The sequence below is a fragment of the Chiloscyllium plagiosum genome, chromosome 1, assembly GCF_004010195.1.
Source record: "Chiloscyllium plagiosum isolate BGI_BamShark_2017 chromosome 1, ASM401019v2, whole genome shotgun sequence".
Lineage (NCBI taxonomy): Eukaryota > Metazoa > Chordata > Chondrichthyes > Orectolobiformes > Hemiscylliidae > Chiloscyllium > Chiloscyllium plagiosum.
In genome coordinates, this window is record NC_057710.1 from 72,917,132 (window position 1) to 72,937,182 (window position 20,051).

Sequence of the window (20,051 nt, forward strand, 5' to 3'; positions counted from 1 at the left end):
GGGGGGTAGGTATAGGACAGATGTTAGGGGTAGGTTCTTTACTCAGCGAGTCGTGAGTTCATGGAATGCCCTGCCAGTAGCAGTGGTGGACTCTCCCTCATTATGGGCATTTAAGCGGGCATTGGATAGGCATATGGAGGATAGTGGGCTAGTGTAGGTTAGGTGGGCTTGAATCGGCGCAACATCGAGGGCCGAAGGGCCTGTACTGCGCTGTATTCTTCTATGTTCTATGTTCTATGTTCTATCTTCTTATAATGCGGTGACCAGAACTGTACACAATACTCCATGTGCGGCCGCACCAGAGTTTTGTACAGCTGTAGCATAACCTCTTGGTTCCGGAACTCAATCCCTCTAAAAATAAAAGCTAAAACACTGTATGCCTTCTTAACAACCCTGTCAACCTGGATGGCCTCCTCCTGCTCCTACTTCTTATGTTATTTTCTCAATTAAACAACAGTATTTCCACATAGTTGTGCTTGACAGTAAACTTCAATCAGGTTTTACCATAGTAGGGTGCTTGTGCACACAGAAATCAAGTTTCATTTCTGATGACCATTAGGCAGGCAATGAATAGCGAGTGACATTTCCTGTCTCTACTGATGGTGTCTCCAAGGTCTGATAAACTTTTGTGAACAGGACTCATTATCAGTGCAGGAAGCCAAGAGATCAATGCCAATTATACTTTTATGGGCAGCAATTACTATGAATGCTCAGCAGATCTGCCATATCGGTGGAGAGAGAGAAACAGAGTTAATGTTTCACGTCAGTTAAAGTTTTGATGAAAGGTCATTGACATGAACCATGAACTTGAACTGTTTCTCTCTACAAAGGTGCTGCCTGATCACTTGGTGTTTCTAGCATTATCTGTTTTTTTTATATTTCAAATTTCTGGCATCCATTGTGTTTTGCTTTTGTATTACTGTTTATAGACAACTTGTCTTTTGGGAGAGTGAAGAATCCAAAGTTCATACAGAGGACTTAGCAGTCATTAGCCTCTTAAACTAAATCTATTTATTGGGCCTTATCACAAGGGACTCTGGTTAGGGTGGTATTTATTACCCATTTCTGATTGCCCTTGAGAATGCAAAACATACAATTAAATACAGCACAGGAACAGGCCCTTTGGCTTATCAAGCTTCCACCTTCCTTATTTAGAGAAGGTGGTGGTAAGCCATCTTCTTGAACTGTTGCAGTCTGTCAGGTTAAGCTCAAACGTCAATTGGCACTTGATCCTACTGAGGATTTTCATTGCTGGTGGAGGGGAATCAGTTGCCCTTGAAGATACCCGCTCCCACAATTAGTACATGCAGCACTCAAACTCAGTCTCTGTGTTTAAAATGATAATGGCTGGGAGTACAATGTATCACAAGCTTTTTAACCACATGCCTATTCCTTTCCCATCAGATGAATAGGGTTAAAACTGGCCCTTGAGAATCAAAAAATAAATGTCAGTTTATGTTTTCCAAATGGAGACCCTTTTCAAATCTGTCTCCTTTTGAATCAAACCTTATTCAATTTCATGACAAATGAAGAAACTTTGCTTGGTCTGACAAAAAAAAATTCAGGAAAAGTTCCAATTGACATTATTACTGTAAACAATGAGGAGTTAAATGCATTGATGTCTTCACTGCTGCTCTACCACAGATGGTGATTTTTATAATTGAAGATTGCAAAAAGATCAATCCAAGTAATTTTACAGAATTCAAATATAGAAACTTCACCGCAACATTATTCAAATACACTGAATTCAGGCGTACCATATAACATTTCTTTAGAGATTTTGCCATAAAAAGGTGCAATTTAAACCTGATTTAAATGGTGCTAAAACAAAATCAATACCTTTGTCATTCTTAAGTCATCATGTCATAAATTACGCTGAGAATGGAAAATTTAAAATGTAATTACTTTTACTCCACATGAAGCTATTAGAGCATATAGTGATAGCTGCAGGTGATGTAACCAATTTAAATTTATAGACTATTGAAGTCTTCGGTCAGCCATAGGACTTAAATTGAACTGTATCGAGTGATAGACTTTTAAAAACTGCATTGATTTCTGGAAATATAGCATGTTAAAAATCCTGGCTGCATTTGTCCGAAACTTTGCATATAAACCTTTAATTAAAAAGTGCCGTTCAACATATTTTAAGTAAAAAGTTATGAATATAATTTCCAAAGGATAGAAATGAAACATCTCTCTATTTTTTGCCAATGATACAAGACAGAAAGAAATAGATTTACCCCAAAGCTATCACAAAATCACTTTTCTTCATTGGCATATGAATATTGTCGGCAAGTTCAGCACTTATTGATGTTTTGCACATTGCAACTGATCTGGATCTGGCTCTGGAGTTCCATATCAACCAAACTGGTAAAGTCAGCAAGTTTCCTGCCTAAGTAACATTAATAAACCAATCAGACTTTTTAGTACAACCCAAATCTTTATTGTCCCTCGTGTCTGCCTCCATGCAATTTCCAAGTGGTTAATTGCTGGAGCTGTTTGGTAAGGTTTTGCTGACATTATGTATTTGTGTTAACGTCGTGGTCAAGGCTAGTTTACTGTTTGTCTCATACTATTTTAAATTATCATGATGAGTTCTCACTTCTAATTACTCCTTAGGTTGAATTTCAAGTCCAGTCATAACATTTGGACATGTTACTGAGTGAAATCTAGAGCCCAATTTTAAGATCTACTAAAACGCCGTTAGTGCAGTGACTTGTACTTCTTATGGTTTGCATAGCAAATTTGTAGGTATTGGATAATGTTGCCATTATTCATGAAGGGATTCCCAGTTCTGTCCCATATCCCCAGTAATTTGAACACGAGCTGGTAGGAGGTGTGTTGTAGCCATTTTCTCTTCAGTGTTTTAACTGTGATCTTCCTTTTTTCTTTGCCAGTGGCAGCTCACAGCTCTGAAGTTATACCTTTTATTTCAGCTTCGACCATTCACCTCAGTGCCTCTTCTGACACTATGCTTTGTGTGTACATGACGGCTGTACGTTCAAAACATGGAGGACTTTGAAATGAGGCTAAGGATGGCTACCTACAGGATGTGTACCTTATGATAGAGATCACAGGACCACAGCACACTAGGAGAGACATTGGTCCATGATTTCATTTCAATTTAAACACTGGGAGAGTGGTAAGCAATCCAATCAGTCTAGGCTACAAATATAAAATGTGGGATCTTTTGGGACAGTAGTACTATCATTACCTCTGGGTCAGAAGGTCTTGGTTCAAGTCCCATCAGCTCCAGTGATGTAGCATAACATATTCAAACAGATTGATTAATATAAAGAAAAGTGTGCTCTGTATTAAGCATACAATTTGATTGGTTGACCAGTTAGAAATATTGAAAAGGATTTTGTTTGCTTCTGAAAGATTTGGATCCTATGAGTGGACAGAAATCCTTCTTGAATCAACAATATTCAAAAATATTCAAAATTCAATAACCTGCTCACTGACACTCACTTTGAGTTCTGCTATGGTCACTCAGCTCTAGACCTCATTGTAGTCTTGGTTCAAACATGGACATGAGAACTGAATTCCAAGAGATGAGGGGAGAGAGACTGCCCATGACCAAGTGTGGCATCAAACAGTCTTAGCAATATTGGAGTCAGTGGGTATTGGGGGCAAATGCTCCACAGGTTGGAGTCATGTCTACCACACAGGAAGGTGGTCATGGTTGTTGATGGTCAGTCATCACAGCTCCAGGACATCTCTGCAGGAATTCCTCAGGGTGGTGTCCAAGGCTCAAGGATCTTCAGCGACTTCATCATAAGGTCAGAAGTGGGGATGTTCGCTGAGGATTATATAATGTTCGACACCATTTGTAGTTCCTCAGATACTGAAACAGTTCATGTTCAAATACAACAGGATCTGGAATATATCCAGGCTTGAGTTGGCAAGTAACATTTGCGTAATGCTCATTTAAAAAGAGAAAAACTAGCCTTCACTCCTTGACATTCATTGGTATCACCATCACTGAATCCCCACTATCAACATTCTGATCATTATCATTGACCAGAAACTGGACTCACCCTAGTGATGCCCATATCCCATGAGCGAATACCAAAACGTAACTAAACATGCACGTTGCTCATGCATCTTTAAAAATTAGAAATTTAAATGCTAACAAGCTCTTCCAGGCTCTTAAATTGTCTGAATTTGACTTACTTGAAAGGATAGCAGGATTCGTAGACATAAAAACATAGTGAGCAAGTGTAGGACATTTTGCCCTTGAAACCTGCTTCACCATTCAACATGATTGTGGTTGATTGTCTACCCCAATGCCATATTCCCATTTCCTCCCTATAACTCTCAATCTTTAAAATCTTAAAAAAAAAACCCTCTATCGCAACATCGTGGTGATCTTTACCTGTGCTGGCATCCATTACCAGTATTTCCGAGATCCCCCATCTTTGTTTCTCTTAACAGTTAATCCCAAAAGTTTAGAAGTAACTGGAATTAATAAAGGAATCCTTTCAATTAAAAAATACGCAAGGTTGTCACACTACATTTGCTTGATAGCCCTAATGATATAAATAAGCATCAATTTAAATCCAATGAATGCTTGGATATTTAAACATATTTATAAACATGCAATGTTACCATCCTTTGTTCTAAATTATTTTTAAAGCATCTTTATCATGGATAGTAATAGCATGGAAATGTCAATTAGTCTAAAATTAGAGGTTACTTCAGCAGGAAATGGTCACGTGAAAAGTGAGAAATTGTATTTCAGTGGTTAGCTTAATATTTAGGTTAGCGCATGAGATTTCAGAAATTATTAGAAGTTCATAGTAACTATTAAATATTAATAAATGAATTTGATGGGTGAGGAGATAAAAACAGTCAATTCATCAAACAGACATCCTGCTGGATGGATCTGTAAGATAAAACATCTGCTCTCTTCAACACCCACAGATTTACTGGGGATCAGTGTCACACTGGTGCTGTGAAGACCCCTCCTTGGGAACAGGAGGAGCAATAGACCATTTAAACCCTCAAGCTTAGTTGGTGATTTCAAAAAGATCATTGTTAATCGATATCCAACTTTATTGGCCCAACTTTAAACCATATTTCTTACTGGCAAAAAAATCACCTCAATCTCAGTCTGGAAATCCAGAATTCTTTAGGGGAACGATGGCTCCACATTTCAATGATAAAATTTTTCATACAAAGTTAAAAATCACATAACACTAGGTTATAGTCCAACAGGTTTATTTGAAAGCACAAGCTTTCAGCGCGTTGCTCCTTCATCAGGTGATCGTGGAGAATAAGATCATGATCACAGAATTTATAGCCAAGGGAGTCCAGTGTCATGGAGATGTGATACAGTAAACTATTTTAGATTAAAACTTTCATCTTTTATAATGGGATATGCTGGTTTCTGTTCTTTGATATGTAAATCCCAGAAATTCTTTTAAATTTTATTCTCAAGATATTCAGCTTTTCTAACAATAGATATGAAGTCTGTCTGTGTCCCAATGTTGAGTCAGACTGACAAGCCATCTGCATAGTTTTACATGGATTTATGCAGTTTTTGAGCAAAATAAAGTGTAATTCTGCAAAAACATATTCATCCCATAAACTTATATGGGGTGCACGTGTAGAAATGACAGAGAGCACGCGACAAAATGTGTGTGTGAGTGTGTGAGAGAGAGAGAGAGAGATGGGGTTCATACAAAGTAAGGCAATGCCCCTCAAAGTCCGTTCTGCCAATGGAGAGAATAGCTTCTCTATATCTACACTATTGAATCTCAACCTTTACTAATCTGAAGTAAATGAATCTACACTTAGATCATTCTTAGCCATCTAAATTCAGGTAAATACAAGGCCTGTTAATTCAAACTGTTCTCATAATCTAAGCCCTGACCACTTCCCTCATGGTCAGCTGTCCCAAAATTTGTGGGTGCCGTCTACTCTAGGTTGTGGGTTTTTAACCATGAGTTTTCACATGACTGATCAGGCTGATTCTTCACCCACAGATTTTTAGGCACATGAGGCAAGATGCCCAATGAGGTACTATAATCCAGATTGCAGGATTGACTTCCTTTTCTTTTATTGATGCTGCTTTCCCCTCATCATTAAGGGGTTGGACTTGAAACACATTGTGAATTGATGGAAAGCTGCCAACATGTTGGCAATTGTAATCCATTTTTCTCATACTTTCTGTGTCACTTGAATTCTCATGCTATAGCAGTTACTTTCCTTCCTCAAATATAAATAATTCTTAAACAAGAACAAAAGACAAGTTAAAGACATGGTTACGAAAACTACCATACCACTGACACTTGGTTCCTCAACTTGTTTCGAAAAAGCAGGACAAGTTGTTCTGAGGAAAAGTGAAAACTGACCTTACTATGAAAATGGACAACAGGGGCCAATAGTTATCCTGACATTCTGAGAAGACATTCTATGCTGGCAGAAAAAAAGGATTCAGACATGTGATTGGCACAGTATATATCGCCAACCTCAAAAGTTGGGAACACCAACAAGTGTTCAGAGTCACAGAACAGTCCTCATTTTCCCATGGAAGGTGGACCAGAGGAGATTGAGCAAAGACCGAGGAATTTCCAAACGTTTCAGCCAGATAGCAGAATGCTGCCTTCACATCATAACAATAATGAGATTGACATACACTATGCCAACTGTCTATATATCCTCTGGCATCAGCCAGCCATCCTCTTTGCCTAGTTAACTGATATCCAAACTGCTGCTACTTAGCAAATTTAATAAATTATATGGAAATCCTTTATGTATGATTGCTTATATTAGGTAACATGTGACCATAAACACCTAAAAATCTAACAACCGTGCTGAACAACAAATAGTTGCCCCCACCAAGTCATTAATATCAATACAGCCAAGCTTCAGGGACAGCTTCAGAGTTATTTTAAAGCATATCCTTTGACCAAATGAAAGTTAGAAAAGACCTGGCAGGGGAGACACTCTGTGGTCATCTGGACAGTGTCTAGTCCATCACAGGGGATTTTACAGGAGTTTTGCCTGAATGCTTGTGTAGCTGGCCTCAAGAATGACACTACCATTTGTCCAACGACCTAATATAATTCTGGACAATGTATATTGTACATCCTCGAAAGACAAATGCATTTGTTTAGAACGTCAGTGCCCAAAACAAAATGTAGTATTCCAGATGCTGTTTGACTAAGGTTTAATACAACTCAAGCATAAATTATCATCCTTTTGCATTCCAATGATAAAGACGATGTGGAGGAGTCCGGTGTAGGACTGGGGTAAACAAAGTTAAAAAACACACAACACCAGTTTATAGTTCAACAGGTTTATTTGGAAACACTAGCTTTCGGAGTGGTGCTCCTTCATCAGGTAGCTGTGGAATGGGATCATATGACACAGAATTTATAGCAAAACATTACAGTTTCATGCTGAAATTATATATTGAACAAACCCATGTTGCAGCAAACTAGGTTGCAGGTTTCAGTTCATTAATATGTAAATCCCAGAACATAAACATTCTCAAGGTAACTTAAGGTTTTAGAAAAAAAAGTGACATCTCAGCTCAGACAATGCATTAAAGGTGTGAGGTTAGAGTCTGTCTGTATTCCAACCTTGAGTCAGACTGGTTCTATTTCCAAAGTAGGAATTTATAAAATATTACATGGGTTAACTGCCTGCAGATTGTGCGCTTTTTGAGCAAAATAGAATGCATCTGCAAGTATAATTCTGCAAATGCAAATTTACCCCATAGACTTGTATGTGTGTGTGCATGAATAAGAGAGAGAGTGTGTGCACTTGTGAGTGTGAGTGTGCGTTTACATGCGTGAATGCTTGGTAAAGTGTGTGTGTGTGAGTGTGATGGAGAATAAGCCTGTGAGAAGGTGTGCGCGTGGGGGGTGTATCTGAGTGTGTGTATGAGAGAGGGCTTGTGAATGACAGAGTGTATAGTGTAGTGGGGTCACCTGCAGTGTGACATAAACCCAAGGTCCCAGTTGAGGCCATCCGAACTTGGCTACTGCTCAGCCACTCTGTGTTGATGTGTATCCTGAAGTCCACTTTATAGGATGGTCACCTGAAGATCTAAGGTTGTATGACTCTGACCGCTGAAGTGTTCCCTGACTGGGAGGGACCACTCTGTCTGGTGATTGTTGCACAGTGTCCATTCATCCATTGTTATAGCATCGACTTGGTCTCGCCAATGTACCATGCCTCGGGGCTTCCTTGCATTCAGCTTTTAAGATAAACAATGTTGGCTGAGTCACATGAGTACCTGCTGCATACGTGGTGGGTGGTGTACCAGCGTGTGATGGTGGCATCTGTGTCGACATTCTGACACGTCTTGCAGTGGTTGCCATGATATGGTTGTGCAGTGTTGTGGTCCATGTTGTCCTGAAGTCTGGGCAGTTTGCTGTGAGCAATGGTCTGTTTAAAGTTCAATGGTTGCTTTAAAGGTGAGAAGTGGAGGCATAGGGAAGTGCTTATCCTCATTGATAATGTGTTGCAGGCTGCAAAGAACACGGCATAGTTTCTCCACTCCCAGAAAGTACTAGACAATGAAGGGTACCCTGTTGGTTGCATTCCATGTCTGTCTCCTGAGGTGGGCATTACAGCTTCCAGCCATGGCACGGCCAACATTGTCTATCTCATACGTTGCAGGCAAGGATGCCCAGAGGCATGGTACATTGACGAGACCAAGCAGACGCTAGGGCAACAGATGAATGGACACTGTGAGTAAAATAGAATGTATCTGCAAATATAATTCTGCAAATATAATATGTCTTAATGAACCACTCACTGACATGTATTATGAAGTTGAAGGCGTGTACTGAACCTTTAATATAGAATGAATGCTGTTTTGCACTGAGAGCTTATAAACACCTGTCATATGACTTTCTAGCAGTCTCAGACTGTATTGGAAAATTGAACATATGTAACATTTGGCTGTGAAATAGTTACCCGAGTTTTAGTTGCTGTTTTGATAACAATTCAAATTTAACCAGTTTAAACTGTGCCCCAGAATACTAAAACCCAATCGAGTTTGAATTTATTGTTTTTGCCAACATCGAACCAATGAGATGATCCGATGTTGGAGGTATGAAAAAGGCAGGCATTTTGAAAATCAGACAGAGAAACTGCCATCGAGAGCCAAGAAATTAGGAACGCTCTCTATCAAAGGTACCTTTTCATATGAAACATCTTCACAGTAAAAAGAAAAATGATGACCCAGGGAGATCTTCAGTCTGAAGATGATAGACACCGGAGATGACAGCCGCTGTATGGTTTTAAAAGTAAGTTGATGTAATTTTAATAAGTGTTTTATTGGAACAGTATATTGTTATAGAGTTGAATGCATGTAATAAACAGTTATAAGAAAGAGGGGCTGAGAGTTGTGAATAGTTGTTGTTTAATGTTCACTTTAGAGTTAAAGAATAAATTGATTTTTTTTAAATAGTGGAATTTGGGAGTTCTCTGTCACTCATACTTTGACAGATTATGAGGTGACATGAGCTGTTCTGGGTGTTTGGTTTAATTAACAGAAGGGTTCACCGTCGTGTCGTAACATTTGACCTCTGCAACATTCCGTGGCAATGAGCTCCACAGATTAACCACCCTCTGGCTAAAGAAATTCCACTTCATCTCGGTACTAAAGGGTAATCCCTTTCCTCCTAGGCTACGCCCTGGGGTCTCTCCTACAAGCAGATACATCTTCTGCACATCCATTCTATCCAGGCTTCTCAATATTTGGTAAGTTTCAATGAGATACACATCCTTCTAAACTTATACTCTCTTGAGGTCAAACCCAGAGACCCCAAATGCTCCACTGCATCCCTCCCCCACCCCACAATTTTGAGAAAATCCATTTGCTTTTTATATTTAATAATACCAAAAATTGCAGGGAATTCACAATCTTATTTGATTTCCATCATCGACTACTCTCTGGTCAATCAATTGGATAAATATAATCCAAAACAGTTTTCATGATTGTTACTTTTCTGTCAAAATACATTGTAATGTTTGATTACAGTGCTTGAATATTTAACAATTATGTTTGATTCACTGCTTTCTTTTTCAAACACCATCATATGGAAATCTTGACCATGAACGTGATCTGAAAATAGGAGGAATAAATGATAGATAATAATAACTTATTTGCCAATCAAGCACATAGCTTCCTTAATTCAAGATTTAACACCTCATTTGCATTTAATATGCAAGAAAACAATTGACCTATAAAGATTTAGAAATATTTTATAGATATGAATGCTTTTTATCTCAGCTGCTTTGAAAATATTTCTTCCTGGCAAGAATCAGATTTAAATTATTATCTTAACAGATGTTTTAACATCCATACAAATCAACCTGACAGGTTAGTTTTTAGTTAAAATGCGGCTTTTTAAATTCTGATGAAATTGGAGTAGCTAAAGTCAAAGTGACATCCTCTAATGTATGTGTTTCTCGGGGCACTTGAGGTATTTTGGTGAGACATGCAAGATAAAAGGCAGAAGATGCAGACGTAGGGGAAGCTGCAAGCACATAGACACTTATTATAAATATATAAGTGAAGAAGCTGAATTTTCTTAAAAACCTAAAATGAAACACTTCAGGAAAAAGGACCTCAGTAGGCCAGGCTTAAGAACATTCAGTCTTCTGATTAGGTTGGAAGCAGTATCTTGGTGTGGAAGAGCTTACTTCTTGAATAAACTATCTCTGATATGACTATGTGGCTGGATTATGTAGCATCATTTATCCCAACACATAATCAGACCCACACCTCAGCAGAATTCCTTGCAGCAAACTGTCCTGGACTGAGAAACAGCAATTTCATATTCTGAGATTCCACCTAATTCCCTTGCCATACATTGTTTTGTAATCATAAGCAAATATGAACATTTAGAATTATTCATTATGTGATCAGTCACCATTCTTCTAGGATGCATAACACTTGAAAGCAAAAATAAAATCTTGATAATTATGAAACTAAACCAGGTTCTGCAATTTTGGGGCAAACTGCATTTCTTATTTTTATTATGCTAGTGCAAAGATGTTCCAATGTCCTTGAGTTTCCAGTTTGCTATTGACCTGACGACATGATTCTTATCAATTACATAGTTATGAATCTTAACTCAGATGATAAAATTATTATTTATACTTGTTTGAAATCAGTCATCATTTACTGGAAATTAAATGAAGTTAAATTCTAAAAAATAAAAGCGAATGCATCTTGAGCATTTCAAAATCAAATTTACTTAATTAATTTTCCTAATCATGGTTAAATTAATCATGACCTAAATTATTAGTTATTAGATGTATTATTTTATTGCACAGGGCATAATATTTCTTGCATCCAAATTTCAAAACTGTTTCTAATTTTCTGCTCTGTATTCCTTTAGGTGACTGAGTCAATATAGAGTCAGATTTGATAGTGGCATATTAACCTGATCTAATAAAAAGGTTGATCGTCCTTGTACTGTGTAATTTCTACACCCATTCTGAGAGTAAGTAGTAAACATCTCCTATATTTATTTAAACTAAATTCAGACCATAATTGATCACAATACTCCAAATGTTTGATAGATTTTCCTTAAAGCTTTTAGACTAAATGGAACACATCTGAGCCCAGAATCCAATCAGTCACCAAACTCAATTCAATATTTGTTGTTGAAGTAAAAGCAATAGAATTGTGGAGTGCTCAAATTAATTGCCTAAAGACTAATCGACTTAGTTAGCATGATGGACATAAATCTTCAGTAATAGTTCCCTAAATAACATATTAAGACTACTACAGCCCCTGAGTGTCAAATCAATCCAAAAAGATATTTGTTATGAGAACACTTGTACTGAATATAAAAGAAATTATGTGAGCAAAAACAAAGAGTACATTGCAACAAGAACTATAATTCTCATTCCTTCACTCACTTCATCAAAACCGTCAAACTCTGGGTCTTAACAGGAATGTTGGTGTACCTGTAACTTCTTCCCTCACAGCCCCCACTCCCTAAATGAAATGCAGGAGGTCAATTCAAGAAGGTAAATCACCACCACACTCTCAAAGGCAATTAGCTGGCAAAGGGAGTGCTGAATTTACCTAAATGATGCTGAGTCTTAGAAGATTAAATTATAAGCAAATATTCTATAAGCCCAGTTCGCATTTCCTAGAGTGTCAAAGATGGAGGTGGATTTGCTCATGCTGTTTAAAAGAATACAAGCATTCCATTTGCGAGATGTTGGGGAAATAGTTTCACTGAAGGCATCAAGAACAAGGGGACACAAGAGTGGAACTTTACAGACCATTAGCAACATAAGCTATGGCGAGAAAACTGGTAGAAGCAAGTGAGATGTTAGGCCAGGCCCATTTTGATGGACAATCTCATCATATCTTGTTCCCTTTTCTCAAGTGGCATGTTGAGATTTCCATTAGGGAGCAGTGAGCTGCCAAAGGACAATCATTATTGCATTTTGTTAACAATCCGAATTGTCACAGGGTGTGACATTTCCAAATGTGCTAAACAAACTAGCCATCGGAAAAACTTGACTTGTCAACTCCATGGGCACCAGGTACAAGTATTCCCCATGAGTGGCCTCTATGAGTCCTCATGGCACATCTCTGATTCACTTACAATGCACTTACTGTTTTTCAATGCTGCACCTCAGTCTGCACTGGCAATGATCATTGTAGTGCTGCAACAAGGTCATTGTGCATTCAGGCACATGCACACAGTTCACAGGCTGGAGCAGGCTGCATCTCGAGGCTCTTCCCTCATTGTCATAGCACTCACTGACTGAGCCCACCTTATTGTTCACAGCATCTCTGCCTTACATTGTCTTATATTTTTGCACATTACCCTCTCAGCCAGACCAGACTAATACTACTGCTGTCTTGCTGTGCCATGTCGCACAGACACAAAGCCTAGAAGCTCATCACAGTTCTCAGATGGCCTCACTTCAATTGGACTGCTTTTGCTCAGGCTTGTCCCGACACAATAAGTCAAGGACAGCAGATCAGGACCTGTTGAAGATGGTCAGGGTCAGGATCGGGATCAGGATCCTCTCTTCATAAGGAGTGAGGAGCTGAAATAATGGCAGCGGACCTCCCAAATTGACTCTTCCTGCCCTATTGGGGGACGTTTTCCTGTTAGAATGAAAGAGAGGCAGATAGATAAATGAGCCATGGAGGGTGAATGGTAAACTTGTAGAGATTTATAAATCATGGAGAATAGATGAGGTGAAAAGCCAAGGTATTTTTCCAAGGGTAGAGAGATCCAGAACTGGAGGGCATAGGTTTAAGTTGAGATGGGAAAGATTTTAAAAGGGATCTGAGCTGCAAAGTTTTTGCATAGATGGTGGTGCATGTATGGAATGAGCTGCCACAGGAAGTGGTAAAAGTGGGTACAATTATAACATTTAAAAGCCATTTTGATAGGTATATGAATAGGAAAGGTTTAAAGGGATAAGGGCCACATCCAGGCAAATGGGATTAGATTAGCTTGGGAAACTTGGTCAGCATGTGTCCTGGAGGTCTTGCCAGATAGGGTTGAGTTCCCGCTTTCTCCATGACCAGCAGTGGAGGCTGCAACAGGAGACCTCATAAGCCTGAACAGAGTTGTCATCTGGGTTTGAGCATCCTCTGGTGTTTCACCAATGACCATCACCGTAGGAAAATATAAATGACCTTGTCGGCTCCAGCAATATTTGTGCCACCACTTCTGTCCGATACCTCTCACTCACTCTCTACAAGGTTAGCCTTCAGCCTCCGATGGTCCTGGGAAAAAAGTCTCAGCCTATCCAACTCTTCCTTATATCTCAAAACTTTCAATCCTGGCAACATCCTTGTAAACTTTTCCTGTACCCTTTCCAATTTAAAAACGTTCTTCCTATAGCAGGGCAACCAGAATTCTAAAAGGGGAATAAGAACATAATTGATTTTATATATCTAGTTCTGCAAATTTTTTGACAAAAGTAGCCTGGTAAAACTTTCACAATTGGAAGAGAGCTTTTGAAGTAGATAACTCACTTAGTTAGAGCATGCACAAGATAGTTAGTTAATGGAGCAACATCCGCATGCTGAAGTGGTGACTCACATATTTTGAGTCAATTTTTGTTCTTTGATAATTCAGAGAACTAGACTGATACAAAAGTCTGCATGTTTGTTAATGATACTAAACTGGTATAGGTCACAAACAGTACAGAATAAGCGTGCCAGTGCCAAAGGATCTGAAAGATTGGAAGAGCAAGTCAAAAGAACAGGAAAATTGCAAAGTCATGAAGCTGTGGAAAATAAGCAAACAGTTGTAATATCCAATATACACAGAGCTTACACCCTGCAGCCTCAGTGTGGGAATCAAAACCTCTCAACATTATTAGTACTGTATCCAGAAGTGGTAAACAAAAGAAAACTGGTGTTTACAATATAACCCTGGGAATAGTGGGGGCTTGATTTCCATCATGCTGCACCAGTGAATCAAGATACATCCACTTGGAGTACGTTTTGCACAACAGGTCCAATATTTAATCTGCCATTTTTTTTTCCAGATTTGGTTCACTTTCATCAAATTAGCTATTTTCCAGAAACAAAATCTGGATTAGACTAGTTTCAGTGTGAACATCATTAAGCTCTCCCTCTTTCCTTAGTGTTCTCTCCTTCCAGCTTGCTTGCTTTTGTTGTTTCATTAGCCAAAATAATATTCAGCACTGTCGCTTATTGAACTGCATGTGGTGTACCATTTAAAGAAAGAATCATAGACACCCCTAAAAGTTCTGTCTTATCCCAATCTATTTAGGACGTTGAAAATAATCTATTTTCATTACTCTGTTCTTTCTGCAGAGGTCAGTGAGCTATCTACTGATTCCTGTCAGAAAAGGTATCAGAATCCAAAATCACAGAACCTGAAACATTTACATTTATTTTCAGAGCAGAATGTACAAAAACATTTCAAATATTATCTTTTGCATGTAACATGATTTATCCGTTTGCTAGAAATCCTCATTAATGGCCTGTGGCAGGATCAGCAGAGTGAGCAAGGGACAGATTCTCCACCTTGAAGAAGAGGTCACACAAGACAGCAACATCCACTCAAGCAGTTTGTTAATAAACTATAACATCTCAAAGTGCTTTCAAAAAGCATTACCAAACTGGCACAGAGTTACACACAGAGATAACGTAATGGCACACTGGCTCAATGGTTAGCACTGCAACCTCATAGGGCCATGGACCTGGGCTCATCCACCCTCGGGCAACTATCTGTGTAGAGTTTGCACGTTCTCCCGGTGTCTGTGTGGCTTTCCTTGGGTGCTCCAGTTTCCTCCCACAGTCCAAAGATATTCTGGCTAGGTGGACTAGACATGCAAGATTGCCAATAGTATCCAGGCATGTGCAGGCTAGGTGGATTAGCCATGGGAAATTGCCAATAGTATCTAGGCATGTGCGGGCTAGGTGGATTATCGATGGTAAATGCTCGCTTACATTTGGTCTGGGTGGGATGCTTTTCGGTAGGTTGGTGTGAACTCGGTGGGCCGAATGGCCTGCTTCCACAGTGGAATGATTCTATCAAAAGAACAGGTGAACAAAGGTTTTGAAAATCTTTAAATATTTTTGGAAATTGTAAAGATTAGGCTTTCTGAGGAAGCCAAGGCTGGGCAACGCACATTGAGGTTGTGCAGTGGACCAGAATTGGAAGTAAGGAGAGTTCTCAGAAATTTATAACGTAGTGGCTCCATATGTGGGGCGAGGAGTGACATCTTGTTTTATAATGTTCCTACTTGAGGCATTTGGGTGAACAGGGATGGGTGTAAATTGCAGGCAGCAAAGTCTTAGACGAAGTAACTTTCCAGAATGTGGAGAACAGGACCCCAAACAGAAGCCGATTGTAAGGCAAAGCAAAATACTGCAGATGTTGGAGAAATAAGAAACAGAGTAGGAATAAATTAATCATTTCAGAGTGAGCAAGATACAACGATTGAAGTGCCACAGGAATCAGTGCTTGGACCTATGCTATTTACAATTTATATTAACGACTTGAAGTACAGACCTAAATTTATGGTTGCTGTAGTTGCAGTTGACAAAGATACTTTGAAAAGTAGTTGTGAAGAGGACATAGGGAGAGTGTAAAGGGTTAGGTAAATGGGGAAAATATTGGCAAATGAGGTATAATGTTGGAAAACATGAACTTGTCCACTTTGACAGAAGAATGAAAAGCAGCATGTCATTAAATTGAGGTGAGACTGCAGAATCAGGATGCAGTGAGGAATCTGTGTGTTCTGATGTATGACTCACAAAATGTTCGCAATACAACAAGCAATGATAAAGGCAAATCAAAGGTTGTTACTTAATGCAAGGGGAACAGAACATAAAAATCGGGCTGTTTTGCTATAGTTCTCCAGGATGTTGGCAAAATCACATTGGCAGTATTGTGTTCTTCATAGGATAGTCTTGCCATTCCAGGGACTGGTCTGGTGGACATTCTTTGCTCTCCCACTATGGCAATTATATCCTCTCTGAGGTGAGGAGACTAAACCCGCACACAGATTTCCAGAAGCAATCTAAACAAGCTCTTATATAGTTGAAGAAAAATTCAGTACTCCGATACTTAACATCCATTTGCAGTAAAGGAGACCATTCCATTAGCCTTCCTAATAACATACTGCAGCTGCATGTTAGACTTCAGTGACTTATTGACAAGAACACCCAAGTCCCTATGTACATCTACACTTTCCAACCTACTACCATTCAGGAAATTCTCCACATCTGTTACTCCGAGCAAAGTGGAGAACCTCGCATTTTCCATGTTATAATCCATCTTCCCATTAACTAAACCTCTTGAAACTTTTTTTTACATCGTCTTCACTACACACATTCCTGCTTACCACCAAAGGATTTCAAAGATCGTCTCCTTCCGCAGTGCCTGAAAACATAACGAGAGTTGATCTTCTTGATTCTGTGTCAAGTACCTGTTGTCTTCTTTGCATTATTTGGAAAATATGACCTCTATGGAAAAATTAGGAAAGTCAGACGGTTTGGAACCTAGGATAGCACATTCAAGCTTTGCTTCCTCTATTTGCAGGATTCACATGCCATGATGCCAGATAATCCCCAAACTTAGCTCCTAAAGTTGCTGCAATAACTCAGCACAGGCTACTGAGGAAACAGATAGGCAAACACCATCATAGATTATAGTGGAAATGAAGGGCAGACACACTTCCAGCAATAAACCTGCCACAGAGGAATTTCCAAGATAAAGGAAATATGTCTTAGAATTACTGATAATATGTTGCTGTGACCAGCACAGTAAATTACAGCTTGTAATATTCTGGCAGGCACATTATGTTATGTGTAAGGAATCTGAAGAGAATGACAACTGAACATTTCTGTTCACTAAATGGGGGGAGAGGGGGCTGTGAGCAGGTGAGGGGGTCTTGAGCGGGGGGAGAGGAATGAAGGAAGTGGAGGCATGTCCTGCAATAATTTTGAAATTATCATTAATGATATAAAGGCAAAAAGTTTATGATTTTTTGGAACTCTCTTCCAGTTTAAACTGTTGGAAGCAGACTCCTTGAACATTTTTGATATAAAGGCAAAACGTTTAATGCTTTTTAAAAATTTGTTCATGGGTTACAGGCATCATTGGTATAGCCAGTATTTATTGATTACTACTAATTGCCCTCGAGGAGATGGTGGTGGTGAGCTGCCTTCTTGAACTGTTGTAGTCCATGTGGTGTAGGTACTCCCATAGTACTGATAGGAAGACAGTACCAGAATATTGAGACAGCAGTTCCAGGATTGCAGCAATAATAGAGAAATGGTAATATAGTTCCAGGTCAGGAAACACGTAGGATTCTTAAGGGGTTTGACAATGAATACTGAGAGGATGTTTCCCCTCATGGGAGAGTTGAGGATCAAAGGGCACAGTTTTTGAATAAAGGGATGCCAATTTATGACTGAGATGAGGCAGAATTTCTTCTTTCAGAGGGTTGAGAGTTTTTGGAACTCTTTGCCACAGAAACTGTGTGGGAAACATCTTTTTGTATATTGAACGCTGGGATAGATAGATTCTTTATCAGTCGGAGAATCAAATGTTATGGGGAAAGGGCAGAAAAGCGAAGGTGAGGCATCAGATCAGCCATTATCCTATTGATTACAGATCAGACCAGAGGGACCAAATGGCCTACTCTTGTTCCTATTTCTAATGGTCTTACAGTCAAGATGGTGCATGGCTTGGAGTTAAACTCACGATATTCCCATGAACCTTTTCCCTTCGGCCTGCTAGGAGCTACAGATCATTGGTGCTGGCCAGAGGAGACTTTGTAAGTTGTCCATGTGACCGACCTTCAGTGGTGGAGGGAGTGAACATTAATGATGTTCATCACATGCTGCTTTCACTGTGTGGAATGTAATTAGTCTCATACTGTAGTTTTATTACAAAATCATAATACAGATTATGATATGATCAAATCGAAAGGATAAAATTACACCGTACTGAATTATTAAAGAGCAAACAGGCTTAACACTGTCGAGGTACTTAGGTGAACAAATCCAAATGGTTGTGTTACCACTTGTTAGAGGGCAACTAATGACCATTCAAGGGTCTCATCCGCTGGTACAAACCCAACTGCAAAGATGTATGTGTAGACACATCGTCTTGTTATCTTCTGGGGTTTGGGGGAGGCAAGTGATAGCAAGGCAACAGTGATGTGGGAGGGGCTCCCTCAGTCATATGCACTCAATACCTGAGCAAGGAACTTGGCACGAGGAAGCAGGATGCTGCTGAGAGTAATCGCTTTGCCTTTGCTACTGATCCCCACTATGCCCCCCCTTCACCCCACCCCATGAAACCCCTCCCGACATGTTGTCACTTTTTGAGCTTCAGTCACCAGTGTCTATAGTTCTGGAAGCAACTGAGTTACGAGCTGCCAATACACTGGATCTGCTGGATTTCCAGCCCCGGGATTAACTGAAAGGCCAGCCACCGGCCTCGCCACCATCTGATAGGCTCGTGGCTATGTGAACCCTCCCAAGAAGAGTCATGGCAGGTGTCTCAGCAGCTCTCCAGCCAGCAGCTTATTCTCTCAATAACACTCTGTCCTAAAGCAGCAGCTACATACAAACATCATCGTGACAATGTAAACTTCCCAATTTTAGTAGCAGCAATAATTCTTTCTGGAATAAACTGTTCCTTGAGAGGAAAGGAGCAAGGATAAACTGGTGTAAAGAAATTAAAAGCAACATGTGAATTAACCATCCCTGGGAAAATGCAACATAAACAGGAAGGAGATAACAACTGTTTGATAATCTGCTGCCTCATGATAAATGGACAATTAAGTTTGCTTGCAGAAGTAATGTCCAGAAGTAAAGGGGTTAATTGCAGGAAAAGCTGTGTTTTAAACAGACAACTAACCCGAATGCAACAAGGAACAGGGGAACTACTGATAAGAAGGCAAGCTATAGCCTTGAGGTCTTCAGAACTGTAATCAATGTTGGGGATGATAGAATCTATTGAATCATCAATAATATCACACCACAAATTTGAAAGAGGGAAAATGGTATGAGAATCTAACACCAGAACAATTCAGGAATAAAACATCAAAGAATAGCACTGCACAATGTTTGAACTCTGGACACTTCCAGAGCCAGGCCCTGTGGGTGAAATCATGGCCAAGTTCTATCATTAATTGAGTAATTGCCAAGCTGGGTTATGAGGCTTAATTTGCTGACTTGAGGGCTCTTATTTTGGTTGCTACATGTAATAAAGTTTAAATCGTTGGTTCAGAACTTGATTGTCTGTGAGATTTCTTAATAAGCAGCTGAATTAACGGTAACTTGTGGTGAGTTTACCCTTAACATAATGGTCTCCAAACACTCACCCAACATAATAGCATGTTGCTATTCATCATTTCTAGAATCCTGGAATTCTTTACTAACAACATTGAGAGAGATCTTTCACTACCATTGACTGGTATGTTACAAGGGAGGCCCAGCACAAAATTTTAATAGCAAAAATATTTCCCTTATTTAAAAATTGGTCTGGATTTTCCACTAGTCAGCCAGTTGTTATTTCAGAATATTTGAGGGTTACACA

General features: G+C 39.3%; 1 protein-coding gene across 4 annotated transcripts in view; it reads right to left on the reverse strand.

The window, feature by feature from the left end:
* Positions 1–20,051, reverse strand: part of pde4d (phosphodiesterase 4D, cAMP-specific) — a 1,194,146-nt gene that overhangs the window by 946,107 nt on the left and 227,988 nt on the right. The gene's annotated exons all lie outside the window — the stretch shown is intronic.